The 6,554-nt window shown below is 49.2% G+C and overlaps 1 pseudogene; it reads right to left on the reverse strand.

Annotated features, from left to right (window-relative positions):
* Positions 1-856: 856 nt before the first annotated feature.
* LOC125941467 (uncharacterized) overlaps positions 857-6,554 on the reverse strand; it is an 8,934-nt pseudogene continuing 3,236 nt past the window's right edge.

Raw genomic sequence — 6,554 nt, forward strand, 5'->3', positions numbered from 1 at the left:
GCTCTGACTGAGAGGTGAATGGCGTCCTTATGGCAGGGTAACTCTTCATCTCGCTGTAATGTTTCTGTGGAGACCATGAACTGACCGGATCATTAGCTGAACTGGCACCTTCAATGTTTCCCAGTACCACGTCATACAGAGGGTCTCGCATACAATTAACTCGCGCGACGCCTGTAAAGAATAGCGTGTCTAGATATACTATTGCTTCCTGTAAGTAGTGAATCGTGTGGTCAAGCAAGAACACCGCGCTTTTTGTTCCTGTCATTTTGTCCTTAGGTACCAAAGAGAGCCGCACGATCACGGCATTGCAGCCAGTATCTCGTAAAACAGACACCGGTTGTGATTCGAGGAAGCCTCTTCGCACTGGCAGATTTCCACCGTCACATTTGGGGCCTGGTCGCATTAACCTCACGGTGACTATTGGGACTCTTTCGCCATCTTGAAGCACGACGTATCCGCCACGCTCTTCTGTCGGTTGTTCGGTTTGCGACGGAGCCAGCATACACGAAGCTTGTCCTTGATTTTTCCTCCTTGAGGGTTCACCTTGTTCCTTTCTGCGAGACCATCCGTGACTTTCAGGGTTCTCTTTAGTCCGCGACCAGCACTCAGAAGCTCGATGTCCAGCTTTATTACAAAGGAAGCACCGATTAGTTGTCCGCGGCGCCACCATTGGAGGTGCAGTCTTGGGAGCAGAGTCTGAGCTGCTGGGTCTGGGCTTTCGTCCCGAACGAGCCAAGCAGTGCATCTACCCAAAGCCGGTGTTCCTGGTTGAGCTGGGAGAGCGGTCCGGGCTGTCCCTGTACCTGGACTGAGCCTGTGCCCGGTCTGAGCTGTGCCTGGCCTGAGCCTTCGTGCCTCACGAGCCGAGCAGTTCATCTACCCTCGGCCGGTGTTCCTGGATGAGCTGGGAGGACAGGTCGGGCTGTCCCGGTGCCTGATCCAGCCTGCTCCACTGCTGCGCGAGCATTTGACGACGGCGTGTTCCGGTGCAGCCGAGCCTTCTAAACGGTCTACCCTGTGGTGGGCAAACATCCTGACACAACAGACACACACACCGGACATATTGGCACTACAAGAAACATACATTGAACCTAAACTGACTGGATACAATACTTTTGCGTACAAAGAACACCAGAATGATCCGAGTAAAACAGCAACATTAGTGTCAAAGAGATTAACCGCAATCGACCACACGCTCAGCACAAAACGTAAACCGCACGTAGTCATCGAAATCATTCCTGTAGACAGGAAAGAGCCTAGCTTCTTTGTTCTTAACATCTATAGCGCCCCTAAAAAGCGGGCAGACTGTTTCGACGGGCTCTTCAAACATGCACTAAAGGAAGCAAAACAATGGTTTCTTATCGTAGAGGACTTTAATGCAGTACACCCGATTTGGGGTTACGAGACAACTAAGCCAAAGGGTCGACGGCTAGCACTGATGATAGCAAAACTAGGCTTAACCATTCTGACAGACGCAGCCCACCCAACGAGAATAGGCAACAGTATCAGTCGAGACACCTGCCCGGACCTTAAGCTGATCAAAGACATCAGGTACCAGGGATGGCACAACCTCGATGAGACCCGAAGTAGTGACCACAATATAATAGAAACGCAGCTAATAGCACCGCGAACAAAAATCAAAGAACGTAAAATACGAATGACGGATTGGGACAAGTTCCGACAGCGGCGCAAGCAAGAAAGCACCAACGAAACCTACGAAGGCGGCTTGAAACCAGAAACTCTGCAGTACTGGATCTGACAAATTCAGACAGACTTCCGTGCGACAACGACAACCATCGACACGTCACCAGAGCATCCCGCTGTCGACAGACACCTATTGCACCTTTGGAAGATTCGCCATTGTCTGCAAAAAAGATGGATGGAAAAAGCAAAAACACAATCGCAGGCTCAGGCAACGGATATCAGCCTTAACAGCCCAGGCGGAAAGCGGAAAGCAGACGGAATACAGTACCGCCTTTTAAAAAACCTCGACGACAGATCGATAAAAGAACTTACGGATTATTTTCAATACCACTGGCTAGAGGGCACGCTGCCGCAAGAATGGTGGCACGCCGATATTACAATGATGCCAAAACCAGGCAAGCAGCGCTCTCTAAACATACTGAGACCCATCTCGCTAACATCATGCATAGTAAAGTTATTCGAAAACGTCATCCTGGCTAGACTTCAGCCGTACCTTGAAGATCAAACCTTATTGCCGCACACAATGTTCAGTTTCCGACCGGGGCTATCCACTCAAGACGTACTGCTCCAAATTAAGGAAGAGATAATTGACCATATCAGCACCCAACAAACCAAAGTCATCCTTGCGTTAGATCTAAAAGGCGCGTTTGATAACGTAGCTCACGACCTCATACTAATTAATCAATCTAGCTGCAACGAAACGTGGCCGAAGATTATATAATTAGGTCCTGGCGCTACTTTAAGAATGCACTGCAACAATAGGTATAGAAGATAAACGTTTGGACTCCATCCCTCTTGCGGGAAAAGGCACGCCACAAGAGTCAGTGCTCTCCCCCGTGCTATTTAAAATAGCTATGAGCAGACTACCTGCACCATTAGATGCCATACCGCGAATTAGGCATGCGCTTTATGCTCATGATATCCCCATATGGGACACCAGTGGCCCAGATGGTGAAATGCAGGACGCACCACAAGCAGCAGCGAATGTCACCCAGCAATATGCACTAGCAGGGGGACTTACGTGCGCCGCTCAAAAGTCAGAACTGCTTAAAGTAAAAAAATAAAATAAAAACTTCAAAGGAAACATCACCTACCGCCTTAAATTACGGTGACTATCGAGGGTGAACTTGTAAATAAGGTAAACAAATTACGGTTACTAGGACTCCATGTTCAAGCCAAGGCGAAGGCGACATATACCCTGACGCGATTAAAGAAACGGATTAATGAGGTAGTGCACATGCTCCGGAAGGTCACCAACCGCCACCACAGCCTAAAAGAATCGGACGTCATGTGCACCATACACGCTTTAAACTACGCACAAGGGCGGATTTCCCCCGATGGCTCACAAAATGCTACACGAGAAGCAACATATTCCACTAGTTCACCTAGTCTGGACACCTGGGCATGCGTTTCTCCCTGGCAATGAGCGCGTTCATGCGACAGCCCGAGGCCTCACACCCTCCAGGCGCCGGTGGAAGGCCAGTCCAACCCAGACAAGGTGGAAACAATACCGCTTACATACACGCGCTTACTACAACACCACAGACTATCCCTTAGAACATTTCCTCCACCACATGTGAAACTAAACCGCGCAGATGCAGCCGCTTGGCGCCAGCTCCAACCTAATACGTTCCGCCACACTTTTTATCCTACCCAGTACTGCGACAAATGTCCTTTCTGTTGAGGACAGCCAAACATCTGCCATTCTAAGTGGAAATGCTCCAAACCACCCGACCTACCTAAAATACCCAACGCCTCCCCATCCCAGTGAGAAGCCGGTCTTTCCAGCACAGCCTTGGACGACCCGCGATACCTGATCGACCGGGCCAGCCGGATAGCAGCAGCAAATGGGGCCCTGGACTGAGGGCTCCACCCTCTGGCATTTAATTACAAAACAACAAATAAAGTTTTCTACTACTACTACTACTACTACTACTACTACTACTACTACTACTACTACACGAGGATCTGAAGAGCCAGGGGTGATACTAGGAATAGGTGTGCAAGGCTTGTACGTCGGGCACGCGATTCTTGCGCAGTAATCCTCTGCTAGGTCGACTTTTCGGCGTTTTTGATGGAGGGATAGATATTTAAATGGACGGCGCTGTTGAGCTGATCGGAGTCCACGGACTGTCCTCGAGACAACCAACAGAGGTTTACGTGGATTGAGAGACTTACAAAAACATTTCCAGCATTGATGTTGCAGCACAGCAATGAGACGCTGAATTTTCTTTTGAATGCGTGTGGCCTCTCCAAGGTCGTAGACTAATTTAGTCTGGCGGATTTCACGGAGGTGCTGTATTTCCGTCTCAAGATCCGTGAATTTCTCCAATGGCTAAATCGAACGCCTAGCATCCTGCATGACCTTGGGGATCTTAATTTCCAGTGTGGACGAAAAGCCTTCATGGCATGCGTCTTCCATAAGTGATATAAACACCGACAAATCTATTGTTTGTTGAGGATTTGATGAAGCCAACTTTGCTAGGCCCTTTATCATCGGGTAGGTAGGAACATGGTCGCTTCCATGCGTTTCTATATCTCCGAACTAGTGAACGCTGCCAGCGAGACATCGCGAGAGAAAAGCTAAGGCTAAACAAGTGTTGTACTTCCGGCCGCAGAGAAACGTGGGAGTGTCATCGTTTAGACAGCAAAGTTCATGGTCGCCGGCAAAGGAAACGAGGTTTCGTCCTTTGGAATTTACATTGATGCTTCCCCAAAGTGGATGATGTGCGGTAAATCTCCACGAAAAAAATGGTAGGCGACCCTAATGTGACTTACGTGTGTCTTAGTGGCACGCGGACTTCGGCGTTGGTGTTTTCTAGCTAGGTTCACTTTGTGTGTGTATGTTTTGAAAGAACGTCACATACAGAGAACTGTGGGTCTTCTCGTCACACGTCACATACAGAGTCTGTGGGTCTTCTTGTGGGTAGGCTGTGCCATAGCCTCCTATATACTTTCTGTGCCCGCGCAATCACTCCGGGAGCGCCGTTCAACCTCCTCTCCTGACCTCCTCGCAGGTCGCCCGCTAGGGGCGCTGCTACCCCAGAATAGTTCGCTAGCCGCCGTGCATGGTTAAAGGCGGGAAAAATTGCGTGTGCGCGTCTCCATTAGTGTCAAATCGAGACAATATTAATTTGCCTCGCCTGCCGACGGTTCGCTGGTTTGCTGGGAGATCACCTTTCTGCAGCAGTCCACGGCTGGAAAAAAAAAAAAAAAAAACTTGCCTTCTCCCTTGGATTGACGCGGTGAGCTGCGGCAGGGTATTGAAGGACTGTGGCTGTGGTGACACTGTCGGTTCCGTATTGAGGATGTCTAGCAGCAGCGCAAATGAGAGCCTTCTGGCCGAAAAGAAGACATTGTGGTCACGAGTGAGTTGTGCTACTTTAAATGGTTTGATAGGGCGCTTTGCGAGTTGACACCCAGTAGTATGGCGTATTGTTGTGGACCTGGATGCACCTCGTACAGTAAGAGAAAGGTCCCGAGCATCTCATTTCATGAAATTCCGAGCGATGAAGAACTTCCAGAGAAGTGGCTCCAAGTTTGAATGTGTCAAACGTGGAATGCGTCAGATACTTGCTGAGAGAGATGCACTTTCGATTTGTTCTGACTAGAAAGCTCTCCTCTGACGCCAATGAATCTTTTTTTGGGTGGTTGAGGAGGTCAGCTGGAAGCAACGATCAGACAGACTCACGGGCAGTTTTGTGCGGAACAGAAAAGTCTCTGAATACAGGCATTGCGTCAACATCGACAAGCAGCAACGTGATGGACACGGAAGATAGCACATGCTCGTCGCTACGCCGGCAACTGAGCGTAAGTACTACGCCAGAACCATCCAAAAATTTCCCGAAGAGGCGACAGCAGCGCTGTTCAACCACATTACCCGGCGCAAGGAAACGTTTCGTTCGCCAGAATGTGCAGCACTAGCGATGGTTGACGGATACCTATCGAGAGCTGTTAAGCTGTTAATGAGCGGGTGTCTTGCAAAGAATGCCTCAGTTTGTTGACAAAGCCCAAGCCCTCGGCGCCATCAGATTCTCTGATTAGGCTTCAAGACAGAAGCCGTCTGCTGTATCGGTCAGGCGAACTCGTAGTTGTGCTGAACTCTCTGCGCAAGTAGGTCGAAGTAGTGCTCGCTAAGCTAAGAAATTTTACGCGGCCGCTGAGGGAGACTGCCGTGAATGCTGCTCAAGTGCTGCGAGAGCGTGAACTATGTAATTGTTCAGTGCCTGAGCACCACGAGAAGCTGTTTGAGATCATGGTGACAAAGTTATTCCGCCCTCTATTCACTAATTTTGCGCTGAAGATAACGGACAAGAACGAAATCGCAAAAGTTTTTCACAGAAGCCCCTGTCACGAAAGCTCCACAAACTTTAAATCCAAATGATGGCAATAAAAGCTTTTGTTGTGCAGTTATTAGAGCCGACATTATTTTTTTTTCGACACTGACATAGAAAACATATGTAATAATAAGCAGAAGGAAAATGAAGCTTCATACTAGTACAGATAAGAGCTGTGGTTTTCCTTTTATCGTTCTTTTCTTTTGGAAGAAGCAATGCGCGGCGGCCTGTACGCTTCTGTGTCGGCGTTAAACGCCCGGAGATGTTGTAAAACAATAGAACCGGCACCGGTAAAAAAAATTGCGTGATATAAAGTTATGCTACAGCGCACGCCGCCGTAGAGTGTCCTTTATTTCTATTCTGGGGTAGCACCGCCAACTGGTGGTGAGTGACGGCACTAGGCGCGACGACCGGTTCCCTGCGTTCTCGGCGCCGATGGGCAGGCATGAAGTATATAGGAGGCTATGGCTGTGCTTGGCGCGGCGGCTTCTTTGTCGATCACCTCCATGGCGA

Source organism: Dermacentor silvarum, chromosome 1 (assembly GCF_013339745.2).
Source record: "Dermacentor silvarum isolate Dsil-2018 chromosome 1, BIME_Dsil_1.4, whole genome shotgun sequence".
NCBI classification, from domain to species: domain Eukaryota; kingdom Metazoa; phylum Arthropoda; class Arachnida; order Ixodida; family Ixodidae; genus Dermacentor; species Dermacentor silvarum.